The sequence below is a fragment of the Phalacrocorax aristotelis genome, chromosome 3, assembly GCF_949628215.1.
Source record: "Phalacrocorax aristotelis chromosome 3, bGulAri2.1, whole genome shotgun sequence".
Taxonomy (NCBI): Eukaryota; Metazoa; Chordata; class Aves; order Suliformes; family Phalacrocoracidae; genus Phalacrocorax; species Phalacrocorax aristotelis.
In genome coordinates this window covers 20,560,399-20,572,954 of record NC_134278.1, presented here as the reverse complement: position 1 = coordinate 20,572,954, position 12,556 = coordinate 20,560,399, and the positions used below count along the sequence as shown (strand labels likewise).

At 40.5% G+C, this 12,556-nt stretch overlaps 1 long non-coding RNA gene across 1 annotated transcript in view; it reads right to left on the bottom strand.

Moving 5' to 3' along the window:
* The window catches only part of LOC142055725 (uncharacterized), a 35,197-nt gene that overhangs the window by 18,249 nt on the left and 4,392 nt on the right, over positions 1 to 12,556 (bottom strand). The window contains exon 2 of the long non-coding RNA XR_012660010.1: positions 6,629 to 6,797. This is a non-coding gene — a long non-coding RNA (uncharacterized LOC142055725). The remainder of the gene's footprint in view (positions 1 to 6,628; positions 6,798 to 12,556) is intronic.

The following is a 12,556-nucleotide window of genomic DNA, read 5'->3' as shown; positions in this document are numbered from 1 at the left end:
TTGGAATTATATCATTGTCTTAACATCTCCTCAGATTCTCTAAAACTGATGAGCGGGGACCCAGGCAATGAGGGCAAGCATGGGCACAGCCACTCTTGCCATTGCCTCCTCCAGTTTGACATAGACTATTATTAATAGAAGTGGTATTGGTAGATAATCTCTAGCTCCTTTTTTTCTTTTACTGTTGCAGCCATCTCAAATGTTATTTTTCTAGGGGTAAGCATGGCTATGCAAATATGTCCAGAAAAATTTTGCAAACCTGTGGATGCCTTTACAACTGGCATCCACCAAGAAAATGTTGGTCTGCAGAATGCACTGTGAATAAGGAATTTTTTAGTTAGCTGCCAAGATGAAAAACAGACTATTTTTCAATTTTTTAACCTTAAAAGAAAGAGTAAATGTTGTTTAATCCAACACAAAATGTCCTTTTGAAATCAAAATTAAATGCTTTATGTTCAGACCCCTGCTAAAAATTACAAAAAATTACTTGAGGGACAGCTTTAAAAAAACCTGCATTCTCATCCTCCATTTATTTGCCCAATGGCTCAGCAGACCCTGGATGAGAAAAACTTGGTTTGATACTTTCCATCACCTCCAAAGGAAATGTTATCTTCTTAGTTTCACTAAGACCACTCAGGTTTTCCCAAGTTTAACCCCAATTTTTTTTCCTTTTTATTGTTGGAACTCTTTCCCAACACATTTCTTAAAAAAGATAAAGTGGATATCTTACCAAATACCCTCATTGTCCATTCTGCAAGCTGCAAACTTCCTGAAAAATACCATAAATTAATTTACCACGGACAGTAAGCCACACTTACATCTCTTCAAGAATAAAAGAAGCTGCCAGAAAACTAATATTTATCCCATGGTTTAATATGATCTACTGGCCCACTTGTAAAAAGATTATTTTAAAGAAATTGTACATAAATCCATAAAACTAACAAAGCATTTTTACACGAGCTGCAGTCAAATAATCTGAAAATAATCCCATGAAGATTTTATTTAGAGAACTGAGCACTTCCCTGAAAAAACACACACTGATGCAGACAAATGACCTTTAGTTTCAAAGGTGTTTCTATACAGTTTTAATCTTTATACTGCCTTTGTAGTCAACAACCTTAACTCTGCCCTAATATTAGATAATGATAGTCAATACTCATTATCACCATATGAAAACAGTCTTCCTGGGCCAGCCACCTATTTAATATAAGCTCTTACTAAACCCTGTTATATTTGGTTGCATAGATTTAAATATATATGCTTTAAAACTTTTCCTCTCTAATTTATAGTGCACGGCACATACATCCAGCTCAAAACGGCTACTACAGAAAATGGTATCAGCAATCAAAATCCCTAAATATTTGGATAAATGAAGTCTGAAATCCAAAATCCTTCTGATCTAAGTGAAAAACACTTTCTCTTTTAGAATGTATGCAGTTATATTAACTCAGGTGTTGGTGCTCTTCACCTCTGCCATTTCTATGATTCAATATATTATTAAACGACCACAAAAAGAATATAGCTCCAGCTGAAAAAAAATTGGAAAGCTAAGGGTCAAAATAATGCAAGATGCCCAAAACCTGGAAGAAGTGTATTAAAATAGGGTAGTGGAAATTCTGTAATACTTCCAAGTGCACAGAGAACATAAAACACCGCTAGACAACAGCAACACCCAAAGAATATTACACAAACGACCTTATGGCTAAAGCACATGTAATGAGACTTAACACCAGCATTTTCTACACACTCCATGGTATTAGGCAAACTGGGGTAAAAAAAGACCTGTAGGCCAAAGTCTGGGAATAACTAGATAAAGAAGAGTTAGATAAGCTAGGCCTGCTGAAGTAAACTGCATATTTGCTGCAGGGTTAGGAAGTTCCAGTGCCTTCTTTGGAGTGTCTACAGGGAGTATTACTTGCGTGTAATTTGCTTGAGTGTTTACTATCTCTGAGCAGAGCAGGCAAGACTTATGAGCATCTCCAGGTTACTAATTTCTCAACCAGCAGAAGCTGCCACTGGGAAGTGCCCTTTGATACCACCAAGAAATGTTCTGAAAAAGCACATTCCAGAAACAGAAAATATTCGAGACTGTGTCAGTAGCTGACATTTTAGTCCTGGAGGAATGATATACCAATGCTCTGCTTCAATTTGAGCTAAGCTACTAGTGAATCCAATATAAACAGGCATATTAAATATGATTTAGCAGCATAGAAGCACAAACTTCTTAGGTTTTTCAGGGAGACCATACATTTTAAATCATAGAATCTTGTATGTCTTTTAAAAAATCTCAACTAAATACATTTACTAGAGGTTTATTTTGTAGGTTAATTTGTTCTTTTTTTAAGCATAGACCAAAGAAAAAACTGATTTTTTAAACATAAAAAAAAAATTTGTTATGACCTCCCATTTCTCTGCCCATGTACGTGTACTTCAACACACTGGGTTTGGCCCCAGACTGCAAAATCAAATAAATGGAGTCTGAAGTCATACCATAATCAATTAGAAGTGTCACCAGAATCATATAAAAGTAGCTTTGGGGGAAAACTGACACCATTGCAGAGATTTTGGGCTCCATATTGCCTACATGCACAGCCATCCCTTAATCCTACATTTTTTTTAATCAAGAAAAGTACTAAAGTGAGGAACAGACACTGAAAATCAATTCCTCCCCTAAAACAAAGACATGGCTTTTCTTTGCAAAATTGACATCTAAGCAGCTCCAGTTCTGGCAGGTTCTTCCACTCTGTGATGGTCAGCTGTTCCCTCTTTCTTCACCTCTCATTCTAGCACCCACTGAGATGAGATGTAGCAGACATGAGCAGAGGTTGCAAAGGTAATGTATGCTGTGTATGAGGTAGGAAAATATACTATATTCTTTCCTGTCTTTTCAGTCCCAAGCAATCCCCAGTTTCCCTTTTACACACTCAGCTACAACCTCTGCTCTGCTCCAGAGATGGTGCAATGCACCCCTGCCAAGTGACCAAATACGGTGCTATCCCACACATCTAAGAAGACGCAATTTGAGACACCCATACCTTTTCCCTATCTTAAGAAGCAAAGACATCTGGAGGGAAAAAAGAAGGGGAAACTCTCCCCAGGCTGAAAGTACAGATCAGATCCCTTACCTTGACTATGCCTACCACTCCAAATGCAAATGGCTGCTAATAAAACCGTGCTCACCCTAAAAATCACTCCACCATAATACCTTGAGACTAAATATGAATATTAGAAAGTTGCCAAATCTTCAGTGACGTGACAGTCTTTGCAATTTCTGTTAAGGCATGATGCTTACCTCCTGGAAGGTAAGTGTTAATTACAGTATGTGGACAAAAGCTAATGACTTATTTTGGAGTTAATGTCCCATTTGAAAGGATTACTGTTGTTACCAACCACATCAAGCAATTAATGGCACCCATAATGCTTAAAAAATTAACAGTGGTAGCATAGTTGAGTGACTATTTTGAAAAACTGGTCATTCCTTGGAGATTAATGAGCAATTTTCTGTCAGAGTGCAGGGTGCACTCTGGTAGAAAACTGACAAAAGAGGCACCGTCCTCAGGGGATTATTTTTAACAATCCATTTTGTTGTGCATATATAAAAGGAAATTTGGTAGATATCACTCCCATTCCAGAAGTATATTCTCATTTATTTTTCCCTTTAAACATTATAAGCCAATATATGACAAGTTACACTGGACTGGATATCTAGAATCTAAAATTACTAATTATAGAGGAATAACCAACAAGGTGTAAAACATTACCTAAGGATTTTTTTTCCAATTGCTTTCATTTAGGTTTGTTAGACAAATAACTATCAGCAATGTAGGCAATTAGGTTTCTCTTAAATCAGTCACAATCGATTAACGTGAAGTGTTTCACCATTTTTGTTTAAGTGTCTCTAAGCAGATACTCTGTTCTAAAGTACAAAGTTTCAGAAGAGACCTGTCTGATTAAAGAAATGTAATTAGGACTAGAATGACTGTGATTCTTACTAGAAACCTGAACCGTGGTTTTTAATTGCAGCCATATATTCTTTCTGTAAAGAATCGCCCTACTTTAAAACCTTTTTTTAAAAAACCAAAACTTAGACAAAATTCTATTTTGTTTCCCCACTTATCAAGTTAGTCATTGACTTACACATACACAGAGTAAGACTGGTCAGGTGTGCACATACAATACAGACTTAGTACGAAGTATAGAATGTGCTCCCAACAATCCCAGCTCACAGTGACATTTCATATGAAAGAAATGGTTGTGTCCCACAGCTTGTGGGGTTACAGTTTAGGCCTGGGTCTGAGCCTCTTCTCTTTTTTTTTTTTTTTTTGCCTGAGGGCTGCTGCTGCTCCTTCCTAATTTTTCTCCCACAGCTCACTGAGTTTATTGGCTTCAGCTCTCTGGTCCACCTCTAACAAAATTATACATCACCACCAAGGGTGTCCTCCGTGGGCCTGGAACAGACTAGCATATATAATCAGTTTACAGGTAGGAGGTAAAAAAGTTTCAGAGTGAACATGTTGCAGATCAATTTCTGTTGCATAAAAGTCTTCACAAACTAAGCTACTCTCCCAGAGGCTGCAGGATTGTTATAGCTGTTCACAACGGCTGCCGGAGCAGACCCCATCCTACCATTGAGTCTAGATCACAGGACAAACAGTAATGAACCAGCTTCTGGAGAAAAAGGAGTAAGGGTGAAAAAGGTGAAATAAAAAAATCAGGAGCCACTGACTCCCTCAGATAAAATTCTACAACGGTCTGGGCTTTCCTGAGATCAGGCAGGTGAAAAAAGGAAAGCATAAGGGAACTAGGCAAGTTTTAACAAGGATGTTCAGGGCCACCAGTGTAAATGACTTCCTTTTCCAAGGAGCTTTCTGAAAACAAGATACTTTTCCTTCTTTCATTCGGGATTTATACATTGCAGTCTCTAAAAGCAGACCAGCGCAGGGTCCCTGACAGTGTGTTTCTGAGCAGTCTCCCTCCACCCCTCAGCCTGGCTGTCGTGGCTTTAGCTGTGAGGTTTGGCAGTGGTCCACAGCTTTGTCCCAGTATTCTGGCGGCAGCTCTCCAGCATATGGTCTATTCATTTTTCCCCAGCTGTTACTCAGCCAGGGAGAACATGCTCTCTCCTAGCTACAGACCTTTGTTCAGAAAGGGGGAACCAATTTTCTCCTTATTAAAGGGGCATGAGGGGCAGAGGGGAAGTGAGCAGGTATTTGCATCAGCCTAAGCCGAGTGCTGATATAAAAGCTTACTTTCACTGAATAGTCAGTCAAGCCTTCAGAGGGCGATTCAGACTCTTTGGTGTGGAGTACTGATTAGGAGTATGTGGCAACCAACCTCCTCCCTCCCCCCTTCCTATTTTTCCAACTCATTTATCCTTCATATTCTCCTTCCTCGAGATCCTTGGTTGTTCTGGAGGCTGTGATGGCTCTTTGGGGAGCTTAGATTCCTTAGGGACTGAATTGCATGGTGCCTATGCCAAAATCTGTCCTCATATGAACCTAAAGTAGAGGGACCTTCTGCATCTTTTGGTAGTGGGCACAGTCAAATAACCAGAATTAAAAAATTGACTCATCTATCCTTGAATTGAGGGTGTGTGATTTGACTATTCAGTTAAGGTAAAGCCATACAGCAACAGCGCAGGAAACTTATCAGACCTTACCTAAGAATTGCCTTAAGTACTCTGCAAATAAGGACCAGCTAGTTAAAATTATAAGACCATTTGACAGGTGGAAAAGGAACGTTGAAAGACTCTGTGACTAGTTCATACCTCACAAAGCCAATGGAATAAAACTCCAAGGAAGAAAAGAGTGGGGGTGAGTCAAAGAAGAAGGAGAAAAAGTTAGCACAGCAGGGAAATTATATCAGGTCTGAAGTGAGGGTGATTTTTACAAAATTCCATTAAAAAACTGGTTATCTACATGAAAGACAGATATTTCATGGCTCACTCACTCATCAGCTTGCCACCAAATGAGCAAGACTGGTAGCTACTGGAGTTGTTGTAAACTTCTTTCAACCAAGAACGTTGTTTGTTTTCTGTTCCTTCTAAATAAAACAAAATTTTATCAGGCACCAATAGCAAAATAAAAAAGAGGAATATTTACACATAGGTGAATAGGGTGCAGAATTAAGGAAGAGAAATTAAAAGCAACAGAATAAATCTCCTCCTTCTCTCAGCCATATAGCCAGAAAACAGAAGGATCTGAAGTTCAACAAACATCAAGAGACGTTTTCATTTTGTACAATATCTGGGATTTTTGCGTTGTCTGGGACAGTGTTGTAAGCATAACAGCATAAGAGTCTGCTGCAATAATAGATTTATGAACAGAAACACGCAAGGGAAACAGATCACAAGCTTCACACTCAGTTTGGATGTAGCTGGAGTAAACTTTTACTTCCGCTCTTAAATTTTCACATGTGTAAATCTGTCTCGGATCATACATGACAGAGGGTGAACAGGAGTGAGAGGGAAAGCCCCTAGTACTCCCTGCACCTCCATCTGAGGCGACCCAGAACATAAGAGTACAATAGTTTTTCTAGTACTTATTATATTGTTTACTGCCTGGGAAATGTTCCCACTCTTGCAGCTGTTTCTTCAGTAACAGTCACAAAGATAGTGGCACGCACTTACTGGTCTGTGACTTTGACCCTGTTGCTTCTTTCTCCCACAGAGTCATCTCCAGTAGGTTCTTAGCACCTTGTCCAGTGTAACTTCCAAGTCATCAGGTCATGTCGGGTCTGTTTCTTCTACCTTCCTTCTCTTGCTATGGGACTCACCAGTGTTGATGCCAGATCTTCACCTGAAAGAGAGAGCAGCCCCAGAGTTTGTGGATGAAGGTACATGGAAGAGTAAGGAAAAATTGTTCAAATTCTGGGTGCAGGGCCAGTTTGCAGACTTGCCCATTGGTGTGGTTTTCAGAATTTACACCAACCCATATTTCTTCTGTCCTAAAATAAATTGAAGCCCCTTTACCATCCACATACATTTGTGTGTCCTCATTAAATATGGGCATTAGCATGAAACTAGGCTTTGCATTGAGAGTACACAGAGATAAAACAGAAATACCAAGAGAGCAGGACGGGTCTATGTGATGTTGCAGTGAATGAAGTTGCAGTGAAAAGAGCAGTAACTCCAGAGCTGAATGCATGCACAGAAAGGACACTTTGTTCTAGTTTTCATTATTACAAGGCAGCAAGACCACAAGTCAGTGACCAGTAGAAAGTCAGTGGGGAGGAAATAAATGTTCTACTTGGAGTGGCAGATTAATTTGGGCTGCAACAACCACATCAGTGGCATGACTCAACTGATAAGGGGTTGCTGCTAAAAAGTGTGCTGGCCTTTTTGGAGGTGTCTTAAATCCCTTGGCAGGATGCACAGTGACAAATTTTGCCCAGATCACGACATCTCTGAATTAGGACTCTTGGCCTCCTGTACAAGAATCAGTGGAGGATCCAGAGGATAACTCAAACCACTTCTTTATTAAATACTGTGCAGGAGAAAATTGCAACAACTACCTTGAATCATGAAGCCTTTTCCCCTGTTCTCCCTTTCACTCTTGCCCCCCACCCCCGGCTCTGGCTCATTTGCTGCCCATCTCCTTCTGGATGTTCCACTTGGGAACTCAGGCTTCCAACTCAGCTTTCAAAATCAGATGACACAGATAAGATACTTCAAGATGTGCTTATGTGTGCTTGATGCACAGATCAGTTTTTTCTTTCCTTCAGAGGTCGGCAGAGTCATTCACATGGTCTACCTATGAGTATCATCATGACTGACTTAACAGTGCTCTGGTCAGCAATCACCAGCCTCAAAGAGATTATTTTATTTTATTTTATTTTATTTTATTTTATTTTATTTTATTTTATTTTATTTTATTTTATTTTATTTTATTTTATTTCCTGGCTGAGGCACATTTTGTTGGTCAGATGTGAGGCAGAGCATCTGAAATGAGGATTTAAATGGTAACCATACATAAACACACATGCCTGTAGTTTCTGGTGCAGGAGGAAGGAAAAAGGTCAGAAATGCTCAGATATAGAAAAGAATTGGGGAAACAAAGCAAGTTTCACTCACATGTTCACTGCAAAGTAGATAAGCTAGAACCATTCTTAAGCACAGCAGACTTTATCCTATAGATCTGTCTGAGAAAATGTGTCAATATTCAATCATAGAATCATAGAATCATTAAGGTTGGAAAAGACCTCTAGGATCATCAAGTCCAACCACCAACCCAACACCACCATGACTCCTAAACCATGCCCTGAAGTGCCACGTTTACATGTTTTTCAAATACCTCTAGAGATGGTGATTCCACCACCTCCCTGGGGCAGCCCCTTCCAATGCCTGACCACCCTTGCAGTGAAGACATTTTTCCTAATATCCAATCTAAACCTTCCCCAATGCAGCCTGAAGCTGTTTCCTCTTGTTCTATTGCTAGTAACCTGGGAGAAGAGACCAACACCCACCTCGCTACAACCTCCTTTCAGGTAGTTGTAGCAAGTGATAAGGTCTCCCCCCAGCCTCCTCTTCTGCAGGCTACACAACCCCAGTTCCCTCAACCTCTCCTCATAAGACCTGCCCTCCAGACCCTTCACCAGCTTTGTTGCCCTTCTCTGGACATGCTCCAGCAACGCAGGCAAGCATTTAAAGGGATGTGAATAGCAGGGGGAGATTTGGGGTAAACCTCAGAGAAGAGTGTGGATTTCACCTACTATGAGGGCACATCCATAGGAACCACTGAGATTTCTTTCCCCCTGTACTTTGTTTCAGCTCCACTCCCTTTCAAACACAATTAAATATAACTATCCAAAGTAGAGTCTCACTGAAATTAGTCAGCCCTCTCTCAAGTAACTCCACTAGTCTCAATGAATCTGTCTGCAGGAGCAGGCGTTTGTTAGCAAGAGAAGGTATTTCATAATCTGAACTCTACTTACTGAACATGAGTCAGCTGCCGTGATTGTTAGAATCCCTGAGCTGAGGATACAGCACAACATTGGACCCTAGGAAAATCTCTTTCAGTCATAGAAACAAATATACAAATTCACAGGAGATGTGTGAACCAACACAGAGGTTCCTTTCATGTCTTTCAGGCCAAACCATTGTATCTTAGATAATGGCTCAAAACATTCAATTTATGTATCTACAGTTTTGGGGGATATTTCCTAACTTTTCCCCTGTAAACTAATCAATGAAATCTATTTTCACATCTCTCTAACCTTCTTCCTGTATTGTCCAGAAATCCTAATAGTAAATATACAGAAGTCATCTGGAATTCAGCTCCATGTCCAGAGTCCATCACTTCTGTGAATCCCATAGTTCTACTGGAGTATTAAATGTCTGAGTAGGAGTACGCATTCAGCAACATTGCTTGCTCTCACTCTCTACTTACGACTGGAGTTTGCCATGGCCAGTCTATTTTCTAAAGTTCACTGCTGGAGATATTCTAGATTGGGCATCTTTGACATATACCCTTGTTTCCCTGTGCATCATAATAATACGCTACTAAATCAGTTCCTTCCACCAATTCTACCACCCCAACCCAGTCCCTCAGACTTTAACACTACTTATTGAAGGCCACCTTGCTCAGGCTCCTCTGGAGAGACGTCACTTAACAGATTGCTTCTCACTTTTATCAGAATGAGTATAAATACAGACTATCTCAACCCAGCAACCTAGCTGTTTCTTAAAGTACTGACTTATCTCTGTTGTTCACTGTGTCAGCAGACTGAGAGATAGCAGCCCTGAGAAAATTATTCCATCTCAGTATAACTCTAGTTTCCATGAACTTTTGGTCCCTTGTATTTTGAATTAAATTAAAATACACTGATTGATACTGGCATACTGGGAAAAAATCAATATTTGCCCCAAACCTCTTCAACAGTAACATGTTCAAGTGTTACAGTGATTTCCTCTGGAGAGCACAGATTAGATTTCATATTCATTCTGTCCAGAAACGACAATATTAATGGAATATAAATGTTAATTGTTGAACCCACAAATGACAGGTAGATCAGAAATAAAGTTGCTTCAGTTTGCGTCCTTGCAATCTGTCAGACGTTAGGGTGTGAGATTATGTAAACACAAACCAACAAGCATGGAATTCAGTACAACTGAACAAGCACTAATTGGTTTATCAAGTTAACCAGGAGAAGATACAGGAGTACTTCTTGTGCTAACCATGAAAAACAAGTAAACTAGCATAGAAAGATCCCTCTCTAGTTGCCGTATCATGATGAAAACACAAGAGGAAATAAACACATTGCAAGAAAGTGAGGTAGGAGGCATGAGGGGCCATAGTGTGAAGAAAAGACAGACAAAAATTCATCCTTCAATAAAGTTCTACAAAATCTCTCCACCCTCTTTGCCTCTCTGTTCATGCTGTTTTGCTTTGTCTTTGTTAGCGGTTTTCTTCCTTTTCTTGGTGCCATCCTTCTCCTCTCCCCCCCCCCCGCCTTTAATTTTTCACTGCCACAGTGCACAGCCTAACAAATTCTGCTCCCTGAGGTTTGGAGCCCATGTTCTAACTCTTTAATTTTTGAGAATTCAAAAAAAGGTAGTTGAGTTTGGGGCTTGAGGTTTTGAGTATTCAGCCCAAGTGGAAGGCATTCACATAGCATGTGACATATCTACAGCTTCCATCCTTTCTCTGCCTAATTCAGTCTCCCTCTCTGAAGCTGAAGATATATTTATTTACACAGAACAACTTTGACAGAAGATAGTGAGGAAAGCATAGTCTGCAATAGCAGTATGTGCATCATTAGGACACTTGTTTTACTTGATGTACATCACTAACTTAACATAGAGATGGAGTCAGTCCCACTCACCACTTCTTTTCTCACTCACAAGTTGAAATATTTTAAATTTTCATTTAGATAAAAAACAGCATTTCCATTTTTTTAAAAGAAATTTAAAAATTAATGACCAGCTCTAGTCACAGGAGGAACAGAAAAGTAAATTAACTGCTGCTTTTTAAATTCTTGTCTACTACAGAAAAGATTGGTATAGATATTGCAACCCCAACTTTTTTTCCTTGAAAGTCCGCTGGGATTGGCTGGTGTGCTGGAGAATTAAGAATATCTGCCAACTATAAAGCATTAAAGCAGTCTTCAAAAAATACTCTGTCACACTGGTTTTGATATCAGAATTACTTAGCTATATTTAAGTGATTGCTTTATAAGTTGTTAGTAAACTTTTCTAACATAATTAACTAAAATCAAGTTCCTCAAAAAAAATTAAGTTCTTTGAATCAGAGGTAGGTACAGACTTCTTGTGAACTCCTACCCAGACAGCCTCACAGAGGATTTCTACAGAATCTAAATACTACATACATGTGATTGCATATAAATAGTAACATATTTGCTACTATATATAGTATACATTGCTATATATATAGTATGGTAATATATAAGTATGTATATTTATAACGTATATGTCTTCTAAAACATTACATTTACCCAGGTACCTATGCTGTGCTCAAGGACCATCCTATCTATGGTATCATTCAGCAAATGCTCATTAGTTTGGGTCCCCTATAAAATGCATCACTGAATGCCTCCTTCTTTCATAACATGTTGTGGTGGGTTGACCATGGCTGGACACCAGGTGCCCACCAAAGCCAGTCTATCACTCCTCCTCCCTAACTGGACAGGGGAGAGGAAATATAATGAAAGGCTTGTGGGTCAAGGACAGGGAAAGATCACTCAACTGTTACCGTTGTGGGCAAAACAAACCTGACTTGGGGAAATTAGCTTAATTTATTAACAACCAAATCAGAGTAGGGTAATAAGAAATAAGAACTATTAAAAAACTTTGCCCCACCCCTCCCTACTTCCTGGGCTTAACTTCACTCCCAATTTCTCTACCACCTCCACCAAGCAGTGCAGAGGGTCAGGGAATGAGGCTTGCGGTCATTTCATCACACATTGTCTCTGCTGCTCTTTCCTCCTCAGAGGGAGGGCTCCTCACACTCTCCCCCTGCTCCAGCGTGGGGTCCCTCCCATGATAGATAGTCCTTTATGAACTTCTCCAACCTGAGCCCTTTCCACGGGCTGCAGTTCCTCACAAACTGCTCCAGTGTGAGTCCCTCCCACGGGGCGCAGTCCTTCAGGAACAGACTGCTCCGATGTGGCTGCCCCACGGGGTCACAAGTCCTGCCAGCAAACCTGCTCCAGTGTGGGGTCCTCTCTCCATGGAGCCACAGGTCCTGCTCCAGCATAGGCTTCCCATGGAGTCACAGCCTCCTTTGGGCATCCACCTCCTCTGGCGTGGGGTCCTCCACAGGCTGCAGGTGGATATCTGTGCCACCGTGGGCCTCCATGGGCTGCAGGGGCACAGCCTGCCTCACCATGGTCTTCACCATGGGCTGCAGGGGAATCTCTGCTCAGGCACCTGCAGCACCTCCTCCCCCTCCTTCTTCAGTGACCTTGGTGTCTGCAGAGGTGCTCCTCTCACATATTCTCACTCCTCTGTCCGGCTCCTGTTGCACAGTTTTTTCCTCCACTTCTTAAATATGTTATCCCATAGGTGCTACCATCGCTGATGGGCTCGGCCTTGGCCAGT